Here is a 22,804-nt window from a genome sequence, read left to right as displayed (position 1 = left end):
ATTTTGATTCTTTTTTTCTCTTGAATTTTTTCCGATCAAGATGTATAGATCATGTTCATGGATTAACAAAAATGTGCAAAAGTTCTATTTGTGTCTGCCTTTTTATGAGTCTCTTCTTTTTTGCGTATGACATCGCCACTCCCTTTGCAGCATCCACTACTTCGAAACTTAATTTGTGATGAACAATATATCGAACGATAAAGTAGAGTAAACATTCATAAAAAAACCAGTGAACTAAATGGTGAAGAAAACACCATAGAGCAAAGATTAAAGTAAACCAAACCAAGGCCTGTACGAAGTACGGTGTCCATAAAACAGATTCGTCACCTCCTATATGTGCTTCGAGGATCATCTTGGACGGCTGTTTCCTAGGATACAACGGAACAACCAGCAGTGACTTAGCACGAGGCACTACTACGGTGAAATAAACGTACCTTTACTTTATCACCGAAATTTAACGGAGGCCAAATGGAAAGCTAACAATATGAAATGCAAGAGAACGCTTGAAAGAGATAAGATTTTTTTGTATTTGAAATGAGGAAATGAACACACTATTTATAAGCCCCAAAATGCACACCAAGGGTCATGCAAGATTAATTAACTCAATTAATCTTTTCATTAACTCAAGAATATGAAGAGTCAAAAGTCTTCAATTAACTCAAGAATGTGGAAAGTCAAAAGAGACTTCCACAATAATGAGTCACAACTAACTCAAGAATGCGGAGAGCAAAAATACAATCCCACATTCATGAGACATACGTTTTATTCAAACTCAAAATTTGATTCAAATTTCCAACAATCCCCCACATTAATGAAAATTGATACAAATCTTGGTGAGAAAGTTCTACAGTTGAATTCTGCATAGGATAGGTAGGCGTTACCCTTTGAACCTTCTTTTATGAAATATATTTGCTATACTAGCTGACCAGTAGATATGATGTCCTTGAACTGTTTTACCGTTTATGTAAATTAAGATATACTTCACACAAGAGTCTTCTTGATACTATTCAGTTCTCATGATCGTGTTCGTTTTGGCCATGAACACACGCCTGGTTCTGCGAGAGGGTCTAGAATTAAGCCTAATAATTCCTTCAAAACGGCCCCACTTCTCTCTCACATAGGTAATTCTATATTCTTCTCATCAGAATCATTAAAAACCATAAGCTTATCCTCAATATGAACTGTTTCATAATAAGAATGGACTAGGGATAACCCCCACAGTGATATACCAAATCAGTGCGATTAGGTTGTCCCATTGAACCTAGTTTTTGGGATCTCCAGTCAGTGTAGGTTGGATTTTCCTTCGCACCAATTTATTCTATAGGCTTGAGCCTCATTCTCCTTGACAATTTCGCAACTAACTCTCTACATTATCCTTTGACTTTACATGGTCAACGGAGATAACTCCAATTGAGAGTAGTTGTCTAATGGTATTGTGTCTACGACGTATATGCCTAGTGTAGCGCCCAAAATCAGTATACGTAAATTTCATGCATTTATTTAATGGTTAAATCATTATTTAAATTTAAAAATTATTTTTAATGATGCATTATTTATTTAAATTGCATTATGTTATGTGATGCACCTTAAAATGTTTTTCGAGTTTCATGTTTCAGGCTATTATACGGGGCGGAACCGAGGAAAAGATCGATGACGATTTTTGGCAATTTAAAATGCGGTACTTTATTTTAAGTTGAGAATGGGGCGTTTTAAATAATTTATTTAATTTCAGCATTTTAAAGCCTAATTATTTATTTGATGATTTAGGAATTTAAAACCTTTAAAATTTATCCATGTTGTGTTTTAAATTTTAATTTGGGATGTGTAGTAAATTATAGGTGTTAATATTTCAATTAGTATTTTAATTAACACTTAATTAGTCAATTAAGCACTAATTTACCCCTAATTACCTACACAACTCACACACACACACACACACACTCTCACACGACACAAACACACACACACATATTTTCAATTCAGTTTTATTATTTTGAAGAGCAAAAACTAGGGTTCCTACTCCTAGAAGCAGCCGCCCCACTTCCCCATTAAATTCCCAGCAATTTTGGTGTGTTTTCTTCAAAGATTTTAGCGCCACATCGTCCCGGATCAATCCTCGCGCCATCTCCGCTTCGGTATCGTCACTACGGTATTTTTAAATATAAAGAGGCACGTATATTATGTTTCTTTCTGCGTCGATCAAGTCATAGTATGTGTTGCAATGTAATTTGTATGAAGATCATGGGAATGTTGTGTAGAAGTTTGACCAATTAAGTCTAGATCACTTTTGAAACCGTTTTTGGATCTAAAATCACGTTTTTGATGTCTTTTTAAATACTACGAATTTTAGGTCGTGATTTTGAGAAAACTTTCAACACAAAAATCGTAGAACTTTTTGATACCTTTGATTTGATATACAATTCAAAAATTTTGTATAAAAATTGAGTGAGTTATTGCGTTTTTTGTGGGAATGCTCAAACTGCGTTTTTCCGAAAATTATGATATTGATGCGTTCTTCAAGTTTTATTGTTGCAGGCTTCTTTGGGGTTCGACTTGTTATCGTGGCTGCGTATAGGTATGCTTCGTATGATGTTGGGTTGGTATTTGGATTACCGGTTTGTGTCAATAGGCACTTAAATTCATTGGAAGTCGTAGAAAACGATTTGGTGTCAATTTCCGTGTTTGTGAGTTGTATCGTGTCGTAGGTTGGATGTCGTTGATTCGGGGTGGTTGTAAGAGTGGTACCAAAGTAGTAGCATCCTATGATGGGTCTCGAGGTGTCGGTTCATGGTCCGTACAATCGAGTCTAGAATGATAAGCATCGCAAGTATTGGATTTTTCGTGGGTTACAAATTATGCAGGCACACGGACCCGGACACGGACCATGGCACGAGGTCCGTGCCTTCGTTTTCTTCTTGGCACCATTTTTGCGAGCCTACATGGACCCCACACGGGCCAGGTCACGGGTTCCGTGCCTTTGTTCCTTCCGTAGTGTCATTTTCCTGAGTCTGCACAGACCCTTACACGGACCCAGGCATGGGGTCCGTGTCCTCAGTTCTTTTCGAGCAATCTTTTACAGTACCTACACGGACCCTGACCCGGAGGGGTGCACGGGGTCCGTGTACTCTCATTTTGAGAACACTATATCGTTTGTTTTGGGATTCTATTTCATGGGTTAGTACGTCGATTAAAAGAGGTCAATTCCCGAGCGAACTAGAACGACATAAGCTATTTATGCATTTCACTGGTGAGCACGAATTCTTACGTCTAAGTTATGAAGTTAAGTGTTCGAACTCACGTTAGTATGTTGCAGCAGCGGCTCCAAACGAGATCCAACGAATCCCTCAATGCCAAGTAAGTATGTTGACGTGCAAAAAGAAAACATTTCAAGTTTTTGAGGTATGCTAAATGTCTTGTGACCAAACTATGAATGGGTTTGGAAGTCGGTGAACGTGGCCGAGGATCTCTCCACCCCGTTAAAGCATGAACGTGTTTAGATCAGGATTGGAAAGCGTTAAAGCATGAACGGGGACCAATCCACCCGTTAAAGCATGAACGGGGATCTCATGTACGTGGCAGTGGATACGTCCCTGTCAGCCCAGTACTGTGGTTTGTCTGATCAGACATTTATTATGTATGGGTCACTTGCTTTGAAACATGCCTCTACGCAAAATGACGAAGTTATGTACGTTCAAGTATGTTCAAGTATGCAAGCATGTTTTAAGAAAAGCTTTATGGTGATGGCACGTCTATGTATGTATGTACGTATGTTCAGGTTTTAGTTATGCAAGTTCCAGTTTCATGTATGTATTCCCTATTTTAAAGTTGCATGTGGTTTTATTACGTATTATTCGTTACTTTCTAGTTTATACGCGTTGAGTCTTTAGACTAACTAGACTTGATCGATGCAGGTGATGAGTATGTTGAGGAGGCTGGAGGTGGGGACCAAGGAGCTGGCTTGTACTGAGTTGAAGGCTAAACCCGAGGACCGCCATGTTTTGAAGTTTTATGCAATGATCAAAATAATTTGATTTATGTTCTGGTTATGAGATTTTAAACAAACAATTTTAGCTAATTTTATTTGTGATCTTTGTATTACAAATATTTTGGATGAATAGCTTTTGACTGAAGGTTTACTTCTTATTTAAGAAATTTTTTTTAAATTTTTTTCCGCAAATTTTAAGTAGAAAAAGTACGGGACGTGATAGTAGTAGTTTTTACGTGTTTTGTGGCATTAGTTTGTGTGTGTTTGCATTGTGCATGCGTACTTTTTGTTTACATTTTGTGCATTGTAGAGTAAACATTTTCATTTGATCATGTCTCACCTGGGCGTATCGAATTGGCAGGTAAACTGGCTGGAAATCGGAAATCGGAGCAAAGTGTGCCAACAAGAAGTTTCGGGACAGAAGAGACGGCGCTCGGGCGGTGAAATTCTACCGCCCGAGGGCGAGAAGCGACTCAAAGGAGAAAAACTACAGAATATGTGGCGCTCGAGCGGTAATTCTCTACCGCCCGGGCGCCGAAAGATGAACTCCGCACTTGTTTTACAGAATGTGTGGCGCTCGAGCGGTGATTCTCTACCGCCCGAGCGCCACTTAATTTTGGCAAGATTTGGCAGCCGATTTTTTTCCTTATTTTGGGATGGTGGCTGATATGGCAAGGAGGGGGTCGAGATTTGAGGATTATTCAGACATTGTTGAAGATTCAAGACAAGCTTTGGAGAGGATTGAGCGCTTGGATTGAAGATTCGACACTTTCCGGGCACCGTTCTTTGCGTTTTTCGTCGATTCTAGTATTTCTAACTTAGTTTTTATTTTCTAAACTTTGTTTTGTTGATTTCAATCATGATTTCTAGTAGCTAACTTTCATATTTGTTGGGATTTGAGGGGATCCTACCCCAAAACGTTGAATTAATTGAATTCAGTTTCGATTTCTGGTTTATTCTTGATTATACTATTGTTTTCTTCGTGTTGTTAGAACATAGCTAATTTTAACAACGTTTTCATATTGCGAGTGAGTTCGAGAGAATAACTTGTGATAGGAACGAGTAGTATAATCCGTGGATCTACAATTTACATAGATATATGAAATTGGATACGCGTCGATAGTCATAGTCCGAAGGGTCGAAAACTAGGGGATTTCATAGATCGAAATGCAATTCACTCTTGATAAATAATTAAAGATATTTAATTACTTCATTGAGTCGAATTAGTTTGGCATAGCTCGAGAGAGTGTGTTCAATTGAATAGGAAATCCTGTCGGAAGCGTAAACCAATATCGAACGAATTAACTAATTAATGAGGGGTAGGTGAACCGATATTCCCAACAAATCCGTCTTGTCATTGAATCTTAATCAACCATTTTAGATATTATCTTCGTTTAGCATTTATTGAATCTTTTTATTTGCATTTCTTGTTTAAGAACAGTAGTGTAAAACAATCAAATCAATTTCCGTTGCTAAATGTTCAATAACTGAAAATAATAATTGTTAAATACAGTCTTCAGTGGAACGATACTCGTACTCACGTACATTATACTATTACTTGACATCGTGCACTTGCGATTAAATTTGAGCACACAAAACCATATTTTTATTAAGGATTTCACATGCAAGTTTTGCTCGATCAAGTTTTTGGCGCCGTTGCCGGGGACTGTTAATCTACAATTTTATTTTTAGCTATTTTCTTGAGCAGTTTTTTTTTTTATTATTTTTATTTTTTCTTTTTGAACTAACGCTCCGTATTCTGTTCCAGATCTCTTGTCCAGTGCATGCCAAGGTCTCTCGAATCTGAACTAGAGATATTCGATCCCGAGATTGAAAGAACATTACACAGACGAAACAACAGCAGAGACTTAGAGACATAATGAACAGGAACGAATGTGAGGAGGAGCATCACGAAGATCTAAGAATCGAAGAGCCAAGGCGCATACCCATGCTTGAGTATGCGCAACCGTTGCTTGACGGGGCACGTCCAAGCATAGTGCACCCAACTGTCAGGGCAAACCAATTTGAGATCAAGCCAGCAATAATTCAAATGATCCAGAACACTGTCCAATTTGGGGAGAATACGCTGGATGACCCGAACACTCACATCACCGATTTCTTAGAAATTTGCGATACTTTTAAATTTAATGGAATTTCAGATGATGCTGTTAGACTACGCTTATTTCCATTTTCTTTGCATGATAAAGCTAAATCTTGGTTGAATTGTTTACCTGCAGGTTCAATCACAACTTGGGATGATATGGCCAAGGCATTCCTCTTAAAGTACTTTCCTCCATCAAAAACCATGAAGCTGCGAGCGGACATAACCACCTTCTCTCAATTTGAGCAGGAGTCACTCTACGAGGCGTGGGAGCGCTACAAAGACTTATTGCGAAGATGCCCAAATCATGAGTTGCCTCTTGGGTTAGTGGTCCAAACTTTTTACTATGGTTTAATTTCATCTAACCGGACCATGATAGATGATGCGGCCTGCGGAAATCTGTTGAGGAAAACGGCCGAAGAGGGGTATGAGTTATTGGAGGAGATGGCTGCTAGCAACTATCACCCTCAATCCGAAAGGAACACTCAGCGAAGGACTGCAGGAATACACCAGGTAACTGACTTTTCAGCTGTCACTGCACAATTAGAAGCACTCAACAGGAAAATAGACAGCATGAACACAAATGGGACAGCGATGCGCCTGCAAGAGATATTTTGTGAAAAATGCGGAGGGGAACACTATGTTAAAGACTGTCAAGACAGTGGTCCTTTCTATGTAAATGAGGAGGCACCAGTGAATCAAGTGGGGATTCAAAACCGTCCGAGGAATGATCCTTATTCAAACACATATAATCCTGGATGGAGACAACACCCCAACTTCTCATGGGGTGGCCAAGGCAGTCAAACGCGACCACAAGGAGGACAGCAGTATAGTAAGCAACCGATGTATCGAAATGAAACTCGAGATGAAAAATCAAACTTGGAGCAAATGATGTCGAAGTTCATTTCATCCACTGAAACTAGACTCCAAAACCAAGATGCATCGATAAAAGGACTCGAGAATCAAATTGGGCAGTTAGCCAAAATGATAGCAAGCAGAGAGCCGGGCACCTTGCCTAGTAACACGGAGACTAATCCAAAAGAGCAAGTGAAGGCCATTGAGTTGAAGAGTGGAAAGATTCTAGAGTCAAGGGAAAAAGAAAAAAGTCAAACGAAGGATGAGCAGACTGCAACATCTAAAGGTAAGTCTTCTAACTCTACACCAGCACCCACTGCACAGTCTAAGATTGTTATCCCTCCACCCTTCCCTGCAGCATTGAAAAAAGCAAAACTAGATGCACAATTCGGTAAGTTTCTAGAGGTATTTAAAAAGTTGCATATCAATATTCCTTTTGCCGATGCTTTAATGCAAATGCCTAGTTATGCTAAATTTTTGAAAGACATCTTAGCGAACAAGAGAAAATTGGAGGATCACATGACGGTAAGTCTAACTGAAAACTGCTCTGCTTTGGTGCAAAACAAGATCCCACCGAAACTCAAAGATCCAGGGAGTTTTTCTATTCCTTGCATGATTGGTGATGTCGTTTTTCATAAAGCGTTATGTGATCTTGGTGCAAGTATCAACCTCATGCCTTTTTCTGTGTTCAGGAAACTTGGATTGGGAGAACCTAAGTCGACAAGGATGTCGTTACAACTGGCTGACAGATCCGTCAAGTATCCAAGAGGAGTGATTGAGGATGTGTTAGTTAAGGTGGACAAATTTATCTTTCCTGCAGATTTTGTGGTGCTCGACATGGAGGAGGATATGGAGATGCCTCTAATTTTGGGGAGACCGTTCCTTGGAACTGGAAAGGCTCTAATTGATGTACAGGAAGGGAAGTTAAGATTGAGAGTGGGGGAAGAGGAGATTACTTTTGACGTTTTTAATACACTTAAGCACACATTGCATGCTGATAGTTGTTATAGAATTGATGCTATTGATTCTCTTATGTCTAACTATGTGCAGGACGCTATTAGGGACCCCTTGGAGGCCATTCTCACTACTGAAATGGGCGAAGATGAATTAGATGAAGGAAAAGCTGAAATAGTGGCATACTTTAATGCAAACCATCCATGGAGAAAACCAATGAACATGCGACTAGAGGATTTAGGAGAGCGAAGGGATTTGACACCGCCAAAGTCAAGCATCGAGGACCCACCAACACTTGAGCTAAAACCACTACCTCCACACCTCAAGTATGTATACCTAGGTGCAAATTACACTTTACCTGTCATTATTTCGCTGCTTTGACAGATGTTATGGAGGACAAACTGGTGGAAGTTTTGCAAGCGCACAAGAGTGCATTTGCGTGGAAGGTGACAGATATCAAAGGTATCAATCCATCAGTTTGCATGCACAAGATTTTGATGGAAGACAAATACTCACCTCTTGTGCAACCTCAGAGAAGATTGAATCCAAATATGCAAGAGGTAGTAAAGGCTGAAACGATTAAGCTTCTCGATGCAGGTATTATCTATCCTATATCTGATAGTGCATGGGTAAGCCCTGTTCAGTGTGTGCCGAAAAAAGGTGGGATTACTATAATCACAAATGAAAATAATGAATTAATACCCACTAGGACTGTTACGGGATGGCGTGTGTGCATTGATTATAGGAAATTAAATGATGCCACCCGTAAAGACCACTTTCCCCTTCCCTTTATTGATCAAATGCTTGAGAGGTTAGCGGGACACGAGTTTTATTGTGTCTTGGATGGGTATTCTGGCTATAATCAAATCACTATTGCACCTGAGGACCAAGAGAAAACCACGTTCACTTTGTCCTTATGGGACTTTTGCTTTTCGCCGTATGCCTTTTGGTCTTTGTAATGCACCGGCTACATTTCAGCGGTGTATGACTGCTATATTCCATGATATGATTGAAACTTTTCTTGAAATATTTATGGATGACTTTTCTATCTTTGGTGCAACGTTTGATGAGTGTTTGTAGAATTTGAGATCTGTGTTGAAGAGATGCGAGGAGACGAACCTGGTACTTAATTGAGAGAAGTGTCATTTCATGGTACAAGAGGGAATTTTCCTAGGGCACAAGATTTCGGAGAACGGAATAGCGGTGTACAAGGCAAAAGTCGAAGTTATCAAGAACCTACCGCCTCCGACATCCATAAAGGGAGTTAGAAGTTTTCTGGGCCACGCCGGTTTTTAGCGGCGTTTTATCAAAGATTTTTCAAAAATTGCCAAACCTCTATCTTCCTTACTTATGAAAGATGTGCCATTTGATTTTAATTCCGACTGTTTACAGGCATACGAGGATTTGAAGGAGCGCTTGGTGACGGCTCCTGTCTTGGTGGCTCCAGATTGGAATCTATCATTCGAGGTAATGTGCGATGCCAGTGATACTAAAGTGGGAGCTGTGCTTGGCCAGCGGCAAAACAAGGTATTTCATACAATCTACTACGCAAGTAAGACCTTAGATGAGGCTCAATTGAATTATGCAACAACTGAAAAGGAATTACTTGCAGTAGTATTTGCTCTCGACAAATTTCACTCATATCTTATTCTGTCCAAAGTCATTGTTTACACCGATCACTCTGCACTTAAATATTTACTTGCTAAAAAATATGCAAAGCCACGCCTTCTTCGATGGATTTTGTTGCTACAAGAATTTGATTTAAAAATAAAAGATAAGAAGGGTGTTGAGAACGTTGTGGCGGATCATCTGTCTAGGATGGAGTTGGTTAGTAATGACAGTGTAGATCATGCTATAAATGATTGGTTTCCAGATGAGCAACTATTTGAGGTGAGACACTGTCCTTGGTATGCGAATTTTGCTAACTTTCTTGTCACAGGCACTCCACCACCTAATTTATCATTTCACCAACGAAAGAAATTCTTCTCTGACGTGAAATATTACTTTTGGGAGGAACCGTTTTTGTTTAAAATTTGTGCAGATTCTATGATAAGAAGATGTGTTGCAGAGGAGGAGTTTGGGCAAATCCTCCATCATTGTCATGACCGTGAGGTAGGTGGTCACTTCGGACCAACCAGGACGGCATCTAAGGTACTCGAATGTGGCTTTTATTGGCCAACTCTATTTAAGGATGCTCGTTCTTATGTGCTAGCTTGTGATAGATGCCAACGGACAGGTAACATCTCTAACCGTCATGAAATGCCATTGAATAATATCATTGAGTGTGAGGTATTCGATGTGTGGGGGATAGACTTCATGGGACCGTTTCCCAGTTCATTCACGAAAAAATATATTTTGGTGGCGGTTGACTATGTGTCTAAATGGGTAGAGGCAGAAGCATATGCCACTAATGATGCTCAGGTGGTTTTGAAATTTTTGAAGAAAAATATTTTTAACAGATTTGGAACACCGAGAGCAATCATTAGTGATGGTGGCACTCATTTTTGCAACAAACTATTTGAAAAACTCTTGAACAAATACGGTGTCACACACAAGATCTCTACCCCTTATCATCCCCAGACAAGTGGTCAAGTTGAGGTGTCTAATCGAGAAATCAAGCGAATTTTGGAAAAAGTGGTGGGAGTCAGTAGGAAAGATTGGTCGGTCAGGTTAGATGATGCTCTTTGGGCATATAGGACTGCTTTTAAAACACCTATATGCACTACACCATATAGGTTGTTGTTTGGTAAAGCATGCCATTTACCTGTAGAATTGGAGCATCGAGCGTATTGGGCCACAAAAGCATTGAACTTTAATTTTACTGATGCAGGTGAACGACGTCTACTGCAACTGGATCAGTTAGAGGAATTTCGGAACCTGGCATATGATCTTGCATTGTCATACAAGGAGAAGACGAAGAGGGCCCATGATAAGCGAATCATCGAGAGGGAATTCAAGGAAGGGGACAATGTTCTACTCTACAACTCCTGATTGCGACTATTTCCTGGAAAATTGAAGTCAAGATGGTCTGGACCATTCGTGATCTCTAAAGTATACCCGTCGGGAGCCGTGGAACTGCACGATGGGAAGGATGGGACATTCATGGTCAATGCCCAGCGACTGAAGCACTACATGGGTGGCATAATGGAGCCACACCTTGGAATCACCCGGTTCCAAGACAATTCAAACTGAGACCGGCCGACAGTCTAGCTCTCGACTGTAAATTGAGAATTACTTTTCTTTCCCCTCTCTTGCATTTAATTTGAGTTTATCTTTCTTGATTTTGTTTTATATTTTTAATGTTGTTTGTTCTTATATTTATATAAATAAAAAAAAATATAGAAAAACGAAATTTTCCCGAGAGCTCCGCGCTCGGGCGGTATTTTTCTACCGCTCGAGCGCGGCCATTTATTTCACAAAATAATTCCCGAGAACCTGGCGCTCGAGCGGTAATTTTTTACCGCTCGAGCGCGCATGCTCATTAAAACACGCGACCACTTCTCCCCCTTCTCTCATTCTGCACTTTTCTTCCCCAAATCAAATCCCTAACTCTAACTCTTCTCCTCCTTTTCAATTTTTTGCGCAGGGCTCAATCCTTACCCAAATCCGCGGCACGGTGGACCAATCTTGGTTGGGAAACAAGCTCATTCATCACTCCGGTCTTTTTATCCGCTTCAAGGCAAAATCTCAATCAACTCCACTATGGCACCAAAGAAATCGAAAGGTACTCCCGGTTCTTCCCCTTCCTCCTCGTTTGATAGAACTCGCTTTGTGAATGCGGCGGCTAGGGACAGATATGATCATGCTAGAATACATAGAAACCCCATTGCCGAAAGAGGATTCCGTCGTACATTTGAGGATAGATACTTGCCAACTCTTGTGGAATTGGAAAGAAAAGGTTGGGAAAAATTTAGTGAGCCACCTAAGGCGGCTGTGGTCTCCGTGGTTGGGGAATTTTACGCTAATGCCTGCGAACGAACTGATTATAGGGCATTTGTTAGAGCAAAGCTTGTGCCGTTTGATTCTACCACGATAAACTCCCTTTTAGAAACGGCCGAGGTCGATGACTCTAACTTCCAGGAGTTGGTAGTTGCTCCCGACTACAATTTGATTATCGAGACTCTATGCCACCCGGGTGCGATGTGGAAACCATTGGGCGGACCGCCAAGCTGCTTTGATGAGAAATACTTGAAAGCCAACATCGCCCCTTGGTATTTGTTTGTGGCCCGGAGGATGATGCCCGTCTCGCATAAAAGCGAGGTACAAAAGGAACGAGTGGTGCTACTTTTTGCTTTGGCCCAAGGATATGACATAAATGTGGGCAACCTTATAGCTTCTCAGATCATGTAGAGTGCTCGAAACAGCCATGTTGGTCTTTTCTTTCCGACCATCATATCCGAATTGTGTGCACGAGCAGGGGTACACTTCCGGGACGACGAGGAGTGGCTTCAACCGATGAAGCCAATTTGTCATGACGATGAATAACCGAAAAGGGCGAAACGACAGGTGGACTTCCCCACTCAGGCGGAGGAAGCCGGTGGATCTAGCACCGCCGCCCCTCGTCGCCCCCAACCCCGTCGGCGCACTCAGAACGAGAAGATGGACGAGAGTCTTGCTTTCATGGCCCACCAGGAGCAAGTGAACATCAACTTTCAGGCACAGTTTACCCACCTCGATTCCATGATGCGCACCATGCTCATCCACGGGGGCATGGACCCAGGGGCAATACCACCGCAGCCGTCGTTCGTTCCTCCTTTTCAGTTCCAGTATGACTATCTCCCGCAAGGGGATGCCGCGGGAGACCACCACCGGAGTACGACGACGAGGAGCCTTGATCAAGGGAGTTTACTGTTTCCCTTGCATTTCTTTTCTTTCTTTTGTCTGCTCCTTTATTTGTGGTCCGCATTATTGTTCGTTCGGTCATTTATTTTTTCCTTTTGTTGCTGTGTTTGCATTCATGTTTGCATGTGTGTTTCCCATCTTTTGTGCAATGGGGACATTGCACACCTTTAGTATAAGGGGGTCGTCGTTCGTCTTGGTTTGCTTCCATATTTATCTTGCATAAGTGTCAGTTGATGGTGAATTTAGACGATTGGTAGCCAGTGATGATTTTGGGCTAAATGAACAGCATGTTACTTAGACCTATCACTCGTTTTTTTATGCGCACATAGTGGATTTTAATAGTGGTGTCAATGATAGTTAAGTTCAAAATAATCTGTGAGGGGAACTGGAGAAACAGAAGATGCGAGTAGAACTTGAATGAGTACCTGTTGAAATGAGTGACTACCCAGTAACATGAATTCAAGTAGAAAATCAAAAGTATTCCTCAAACATCCTTCATTCAATCGTGCATAGGACCTATAAATTCGCTCCGAGGCCAGACTAATAAACATATACTATATACAAAGCCTAGGGAGTACGCATGAGAAAACTATGCACCAGAAAAAAAAAAAAAAAAAAAAAAAAAAAAAAAGAGAAAAAAAAAATTTGGTATAAAAAAGGGGATGTAAGGTGTGGGAGAGCCAAAAAGGGGTGAAATCCTACCCCAAGGCTAAAAAGATGGAGATGTAAGGCGTTGAGGAATGTCAGAGAAAATTTCTGACAAAGTGCATAGTGAAAATGCTCTACGTACTCCCCATCTTTCTTGACCATTTGAGCCGTTGGTTATTGATCCCTACATTTTGTTGTTGTTCAACTATGGAACTCTACCACTGTTTGTGTTTACTGGTTGGTCCCAAATAGAACCAGGACTCAGAAAAGAGAAACTTGCGTTGACTGGTTAATTCGGCAACCCACATGATTTGCGAATAAAACTGTCAGAAACACAAGCTAGAAAGATCCACAGCACACACGACCACATCTTTTGGAAAAATATTATTGTATTGCGAGGTTCTGAAAAAGGGGGGTGATTTATGTTGTGATTTGACTAAATGGATGTGGTTCACAACCCCGCTGAGGCAATAGATGCCAGTTTACTACTTCACCATCAGTTTAGTTTGTTTTATTCTCCTCATTCTGTGCTGGTTGCATGTTGAGTGTAGTTTGTAACCTGTTTGGCTTGAGGACAAGCCAAAGGTTAGTATGAGGGGGTTGATAGTAGTAGTTTTTACGTGTTTTGTGGCATTAGTTTGTGTGTGTTTGCATTGTGCATGCGTACTTTTTGTTTACATTTTGTGCATTGTAGAGTAAACATTTTCATTTTATCATGTCTCACCTGGGCGTATTGAATTGGCAGGTAAACTGGCTGGAAATCGGAAATCGGAGCAAAGTGTGCCAACAAGAAGTTTCGGGACAGAAGAGACGGCGCTCGGGCGGTGAAATTCTACCGCCCGAGCGCGAGAAGCGACTCAAAGGAGAAAAAATACAGAATATGTGGCGCTCGAGCGGTAATTCTCTACCGCCCGGGCGCCGAAAGATGAACTCCGCACTTGTTTTACAGAATGTGTGGCGCTCGAGCGGTGATTCTCTACCGCCCGAGCGCAACTTAATTTTGGCAAGATTTGGCAGCCGATTTTTTTCCTTATTTTGGGATGGTGGCTGATATGGCAAGGAGAGGGTCGAGATTTGAGGATTATTCAGACATTGTTGAAGATTCAAGACAAGCTTTGGAGAGGATTGAGCGCTTGGATTGAAGATTCGACACTTTCCGGGCACCGTTCTTTGCGTTTTTCGTCGATTCTAATATTTCTAACTTAGTTTTTATTTTCTAAACTTTGTTTTGTTGATTTCAATCATGATTTCTAGTAGCTAACTTTCATATTTGTTGGGATTTGAGGGGATCCTACCCCAAAACGTTGAATTAATTGAATTCAGTTTCGATTTTTGGTTTATTCTTGATTATACTATTGTTTTCTTCGTGTTGTTAGAACATAGCTAATTTTAACAACGTTTTCATTTTGCGAGTGAGTTCGAGAGAATAACTTGTGATAGAAACGAGTAGTATAATCCATGGATCTACAATTTACATAGATATATGAAATTGGATACGCGTCGATAGTCATAGTCGGAAGGGTCGAAAACTAGGGGATTTCATAGATCGAAATGCAATACACTCTTGATAAATAATTAAAGATATTTAATTACTTCATTGAGTCGAATTAGTTTGGCATAGCTCGAGAGAGTGTGTTCAATTGAATAGGAAATCCTGTCGGAAGCGTAAACCAATATCGAACGAATTAACTAATTAATGAGAGGTAGGTGAACCGATATTCCCAACAAATCCGTCTTGTCATTGAATCTTAATCAACCATTTTAGATATTATCTTCGTTTAGCATTTATTGAATCTTTTGATTTGCATTTCTTGTTTAAGAACAGTAGTGTAAAACAAACAAATCAATTTCCGTTGCTAAATGTTCAATAACTGAAAATAATAATTGTTAAATACAGTCTTCAGTGGAACGATACTCGTACTCACGTACATTATACTATTACTTGACATCATGCACTTGCGATTAAATTTGAGCACACAAAACCATATTTTTATTAAGGATTTCACAGTGCAAGTTTTGCTCGATCAGTACGTTACACTTGGCCTTCAAGTCATGGTCACACCAATCCTTGTAGGTCTGCAATTCCTCAGGAGTGCAGCCAGTCGGAGCCTCATCAGGGGGCGACTCAGTCAGTGTATATGCAATCCTTTCCGAATTTAAGACGATTTTCAAGTTTCTTAGCCAAGTGAGGTAATTAAGTCCCGTTAATACGTGCTTTTCGAGTATTGTAGATAGCGGATTGCGAATCGAAGACATTGTCAAATTGTAATGAAAAGTAAGAACAGATAAATGTTGATGACTATTTTAAAATATTTGGTAAGATATAAAGTATGGACTTTTACTTTATAAATTTTCGCTCCCACTGTTTTGACATCTTTCACTACCCTCTAGTGAAAACGGGAAACTCTTTTCCTCAGTAGGTACGTGAGGTCCAATTAGCGAATTATGATCCCGAATAATATCAGCCAATCACAATTCCTAAAAGGTAGTTTCCAATTGCATCTCCATGCAACCCTCTACGTAAACTTTTGTCTCACGTTTGATTAGGACCCAATAATATGATGTCGTTCATCTTTACGTGTCAAGCCTTACCCATCGATGTCGAACCTTAATGGACGGTCGCAATGAGTTCCCTCAATAATATGAGCCGAAATCATGGGAGTTCCACGTAGTTCACATCACCATGTCAATGGATGTCACAGCTTTCCGGCACCCAAGGCCCCCCCAATAATATGAGCCGAGCCCCGAGCACGGGTAGCGTTCATAATGCACCCATTGTCGATGGAAGACATGGAAATTATAAACAAATTTATAATTCCCATTTTCGGGCTTGATATTAATTTTGAATCTTATTCAAAATGAGGGTTTTTTAATTTTGAAAGGTCTCATCATTAATTTTATTTAAAAGCTCGCCATGTTGGATCGTATGTTTGCCGGATTCAAGCAACTTTGTTATTATCATAATAATAACGCACATACTCATTATTTATAACATATCATGCATATATTATAAACAATAAACAAAACAAGGATGATCAATCGCCCCAAAACTAACGGCCCATGTGAGCTAAACACGGGCCTAGGTCCAATCCTAGGGAAATGCATGGGATGCAAATGCAACTATTACATATGCTTCCAATATTTACATTTCTTCGATCTTCATAATCATCAAGGCCACCATCTTCCAATCTTGATCTTCAACTATACTAATATTTACAAATAAATATCCATGGCAAATAGGGATACATCTCATGGGGTGGGATCGGGCCATAAACCAAGCTCACTTTATAAATTGATAATTATTACAATCATTCAACACAAAATATCATAACATACACCTAACGAATTGGGCTTGGGATTTTGATCATCCTTCATGCATAATATCACATATCATACACCATCAATTAATTATATCAATAATCAATTGATCCAATATATATATCTTGATCCAATCACTAACCGCCACGATTATAAACTAAATTAACAAAGTATACAAATTCCTTTGTCTACTTTCAAATTAATTTATTAAATAAGCGAATTTCTTGTAAATCACAATTTACTATAAATAATTAAAGTCCAACTTTAATTATTTATTTCATGAGAAAATATTTGCAACTTTTGTAAATTTAAACTTAAGGGCCCAAAAAATCATTTTTCACCAAATACATTTTGGCCCATTTAAATTTAACAAATATGTTAGCCATCCAATGGCCCAACAACTCAAGGCCCATGACACTTTGATATTTCAAAACACCTTTTGAAAACCCTAGTCGTCATTGCCGTTGCCGGAGCTCTGTCGCCGAATTCCGGCCAACTTACCAAAAAAAACTTTTTTTTATTAAAATCATAGGGGGGTTCGGGCAGCCTAAGCTGCCCGAAATGGGCAGCAACATGCTGGCCCAAAAAACTCCTCACATTGTCTTGATTTTTGTTGCAAAACTTCAACTCATGCGGTTAAAATCGACCCCAATATAATATCATGTAAATGCTACACAAAATAGTATCCTTAGCTCTGATACCACTTGAAAGAGGATCGGTTACGGGTGTTCAAATGCGCAACGAAAGTTTTAAAATTGTTTTTCAAGAAGAAAAATCGAACACCTCATATACAAGGATGTGTAGCAAATACAAAAACACAAAAATGACATTCATAGTGTGTTTAGAAATATACCTATCAATCTCAAAGATTGATGTAGTGGCTCCAACCAAGTTGTAAACAACTTGGTTCTTCAAAGGCAAGACAAATCTACAAGCTCTCCTTGTTTTTGAGTCCTTCCTTCAAAATCAAGCCCACCACCAAACTTAAAAGATCCACCTTACACTTGCACTAGAAAATGTAGGGCATTTTTCTTTTGAGAAGGGAATTGTTTCTCCAACTATTGAAGAACAAGATGAGAGAAAAATTTTTGAAAGAAAAAACATCAAAAATTTCGGCCATGGCATGTGTAAATGGGAGGAGGATGACTTGCCTTGGTTGTGGGAAAAGCTAAAACACCTTTTTAGCATCCCAAGCCTTGGAGTTTGTAAAAGTAGTCTCCAACCCTTCACCTCCCATGTATGCAATGTTATTTTATTTTTAACAATTAAAAATCCATGGACTTAATTTAATTATCTCAAACATATTTGAGACTAATTAAACATTACTTGAATTTACTCAAGCACACTAGTTTAATAATTATTTCTAATTGGACTCTACAAGACCCAATGTTATTTAATTAATTCAACACTTGAATTTATTTAATTATTAGGACTCTACTAGGTCCACTAGTGTTTAATTAATTTAACACTTGAATTACTTTAATTTAGTCCATAATAATGTTTATGAAAATCACAATTTTCAAATATATTATTTATTTGGCCAACTTTTAATTTTAGGAACACATTCATAAATTAAAAGTTACATTCTCTCATAGAAGTCATACTTCTATTTTGCCTTACACTTATAAACTCATTTAGAAGCCGTTCAACACATTGAACTATTTTACTTCTCAACGGGATCTAAAAAGCTAGTACTTGTGTGGCCCTCAATGGTTCATTGATACAACTAGCCGTGGGTTCACATCTCCATGTGATTCGGACTAAACATGTCCTTATACGAGCATACCCCAAGTGCTCCATTCCTAATTATCAACTCCTTGATAATAAGAACGTCAGAACTCGAGTCTGATAGTACCCAACCAATCATGTTAAATGCCTAGCATCATAGCTTACATGATTCCTTAGGTATCAAATGATAGTGCCTGCAAGAACCATTCAATTATGGTTAGCGTACAGTACGGCCCCTTCATCTCATATATCCCGACCTATTCGACAAACGTTGGTATATCGAGAGTTGTCAATGAATCGATACTATGTGTCATGTCGTAGTTGCATCGATGGTGTAAACTATGAAACCCCTTTCATAATTACCACCATACTCTGATCAGAGATTTCATACTACATACACATAGGATATCCATACCCGAAGGTAAGCGGTGAATCCTATATGTTTCGCCAAAACACCCAACCTTGCCACCTGATGACCCCATGAGAGTCGATAAACAAGTCAAAGTGTAATGCTAGCACATAGAGTCTCAATGCTGTCCCGGTTCATAAGGACTAATGGTGTACAACCATAAAATAGGACGTTTTCACTCGATAAGTGAGAACCACTTGGAAAGTCCTTTATGGAGGGTTGTTCAGTGCACTCTACCAGGAGCACCTATCTGCATGTTCGGACATCACAATGTCCCCTACCAATAAAACATGGTACTCACATCGCAGATACTAGTCTCGAACTCGAGCGGCCTATATCCTTCTTAGCGACGACTGAATCGACTAGGAACTGTTTAGAATATACAATATTCCAAATATGAGTTTCATGATACTCATCATATGAGCATCTCATGTTATTTCTACTATTTGTATATTCAAGGGCTTTATCTATGCAACTAGCATGGGTATACAGATAAAGATGTGACAAAATAATAATTTCAAATATTATTAAAATAAAGATTGCTTATACAAAGAGTTTCATTGTGAACCCTCGGCCAACACTTGGCTCGACGGGCACCTACTCTAACATTGCCAAGGTAGCTGTACCCACTCTAAAGAAAGTAAAGACAGGACCAAAAACTGTTGATTGCATTTTCATTAGATATGATCAAAACAGTAGCGCGTATTGTTTTCTTGTTCACGAATCTCAGATACCTGATATTCATCAGAATACGATAATGGAATCAAGAAATGCTTCGTTCTTTACACACATGTTTCCTTGCAAATCTAAAGAAAAACCATGTTCATCCAAAAGATTATATGAGAATATTGAAAAAGAACAGGAGCTTAACCAAAATATTGAACCTAGACGTAGCAAAAGAGCTAAGACTGAGAAATCATTTGGTCCGTATTTCATCACATTCATGATGGAAAATGAACCTTAAAGCTTCAATGAAGCTGTGAGTTCATCTTAGGGACATCTATGGAAAAAGGCTATCAATTCCAAAATGGAATCAATTTTACAAAACCATACATGAGAATTAGTTAATCTTCCTCCGGAAAGCAAACCACTAGTTTGTAAATGTATTTTCAAACGAAAAATGAAATCAGATGGAACCATAGATAATTAAAAGGCCAGATTTGTAATTAATGGTTATCATATACGTGAAGGACTTGATTACTTTGACACATATTCTCCTGTATCGAGAATAACCTCTATTCGTGTGATACTTGCGATTGCCGCCTTCCGAAATCTTGAAGTACGCCAAATGGACGTAAAGACAGTTTTTCTAAATAGAGATTTAGAAGAAGAAATTGACATGGAACAACCTGAGGGATTTTCTGCGACTGGGCAAGAAAATAAGGTTTGTAAACTGATGAAGTCTCTGTATGGCTTAAAACAAGCACCAAAGCAATGGCACGAAAAATTTAATAAAGTCATGATAGAAAGTGGATTTAAATTCAGTGAATATGACAAATGTGTATACATAAAGAATACTGAAAATGGATATGTCATTTTATGTCTTTACGTAGATGACATACTTATCATTGGCAGTAATGATAAGATGATTAAACCCACCAAGAAGTTATTAAACTCAAGATTTGACATGAAATATTTGGGATTAGCCGATGTGATTCTTGGAATTAAAATTCATAGAACATCCGAAGGCCTAGTTCTAAGTCAGTCACATTATGTGGACAAAATGCTTGAGAAATTCAATAAAGATGACTCTGCATTGCCTAGAACCCCGATAGAAACCAGTAAGCATCTATCAAAGAATCGAGATGAGAGTTCATCTCAATTAGAATACTCTCGAGTAATTGGAAGTATGATTTACTTAATGAGTTGTACAAGACCAGACTTAGCTTATGCAGTAAGCAAATTGAGTAGATTCACGAGTAATGATAAACATAAAAATTGTACATTAATTAAATGTTTTATAATATAATTATATAGTTTTTGTTTTATTAAATGTTTAAATATTATATGTTTTATAATAAATTGTATAAAATATAAATTGTTGTGTAATTACAAGTTTTTACTATTTTTTACAGGTTCGATAAAACAAGAATAAACTTGGTGTTGAAAATGGGATTAAGATGATTTTGGACCTGTAGAAAGTTGATTATAATATCTACAATATTTTTGACAAGCATGAGATAAAAATCCTATCACAATTGGGATCAAATTAAGCAACAAATAAATTTACCAAAAGAGTAGCAGTTTTACCATGCTCTAGTATTTTGACCATATCTCTCAAATTACTTGGTCAAATGGTTTGAAAAAAATACCACAACTAGACAACTCAATTATCCACATGTTTCTTTTTATGTGAAGAAGCAAGTTCAGAGAAGAAGATTTTCAAAAGTGATGTGTAACATAATATAATATCTTGGAACACCAATGAAGACTTATGTGTAAAAAAATAATATTTTATTTCTGGTAGTCTTCCCAAATTTGGCTATAAATAGGAGTGCATTGTAATGTATTGAGATATCCCTCATTCTATGAACAAACCTTTGAGTTCATAATATTTCTCTTTATATTTTTCCTTTATTTTTTCATTTAAATACAATTAGCATGTTAATTTCATATTCAAAGTTTTACACTTTGAATAATGAATAGCTAACTTCCTAAAGTTAGATGATAAGGTGAAACTCTTGGCATGATAATAAGGTTATTAAAAGGTAAGAATCTATGTTTTATATTATTTAATTATTATTTATTGTTTATGTTATATTTATTTCTTTAAGCATTTTTATACCCTACTTATAAGTGGGAGTTTTTATTTATTGTTGCTATATGTTACACTAAATTCTTGGAACCATTTAAACGTTAGTTTTGTATTATCAACCATTTAAAGTGGATGCCTTGATTTATTATATATAAATATATTATAATATTAAATTCTTGGAACCATTTAAATGTTAGTTTGGTTTTACCAACCATTTAACTTGGATTCCTTGATTTATTATATATGAATATATCATAGTATTAATTTATTGGTACCATTTAAATGTTTGTTTGGTTTTACCAACCATTTAAAGTGGGAACCTTGATTTAGTGTTTACAAATATATATAGCACAATAAATACTTGACCACATTTATAAGTTTTGGTATATATTATATACTTATAAGATAATAATTTATAACATAATATAAATATGATTATTTAATATATTGGAACCATTTTATTAAGTGGATTTCAATATTGTTCGTTAATGTTAACTTTATTAAAATACCAAGAGTAGATCCTTTAATCTCAACTACTTAAATTAAAATTTGAACAATTAAAATTTACCCATTACAGATTCAAGCAATTAAAATTAAAAAGAAACAAAAACAAAAACAAAACAAAAAGACATTGTAGTGGACTTGTAATTACCTTAGCTTCCTTGTGGATACGATATCGGACTCACCTAATTATACTATTTGTGGACAACCTGCTCTTGGGAGTGCAACAATCAAAGTGACAACAAGTTTTTGGCGCCGTTGCCGGGGAAGTATAATTTAATTTCAAGTCTATTTAGTTTTGTTTATAGTTTATTTTTCTTTATTTGAATTTTTATTGCTTTTGTGTGTTTTTTTTATTTTGCATGAGCATTTGGTCACGTACACTTAGTGGTCGACTCATTCGAAATACCCCTTTATTTTCACAAAACATGGCGGAAGAACCCATCCAAGAAAATGAAGATGAAATTCAATCTCAACATGATCATGATAAACGAAGAACACTTAGAGATCACATGAATCCTACACGTACTAGTGCACCTTCATGTCTAGTTTTTCCCCCTGATGCATCTCATTTCAATTTTAAGCCTGGTATTATCCAATTTTTACCCAATTTTAATGGCTTAGATTCTGAAAATCCATACATGCATTTACGAGAGTTTGAAGAAGTGTGCAACACATATAATGATCTAAATTGTAGCATGAACACCA

At 38.1% G+C, this 22,804-nt stretch overlaps 1 pseudogene; it reads left to right on the top strand.

Moving 5' to 3' along the window:
- The first annotated feature begins 5,864 nt into the window (after nt 1–5,864).
- LOC140956619 (uncharacterized) lies at nt 5,865–10,886 on the top strand (annotated as a pseudogene).
- The last annotated feature ends 11,918 nt before the right edge of the window (nt 10,887–22,804 follow it).

This window comes from Primulina huaijiensis, chromosome 2 (assembly GCF_012295235.1).
Source record: "Primulina huaijiensis isolate GDHJ02 chromosome 2, ASM1229523v2, whole genome shotgun sequence".
Lineage (NCBI taxonomy): Eukaryota > Viridiplantae > Streptophyta > Magnoliopsida > Lamiales > Gesneriaceae > Primulina > Primulina huaijiensis.
This window is presented reverse-complemented; position numbering and strand designations above follow the sequence as displayed.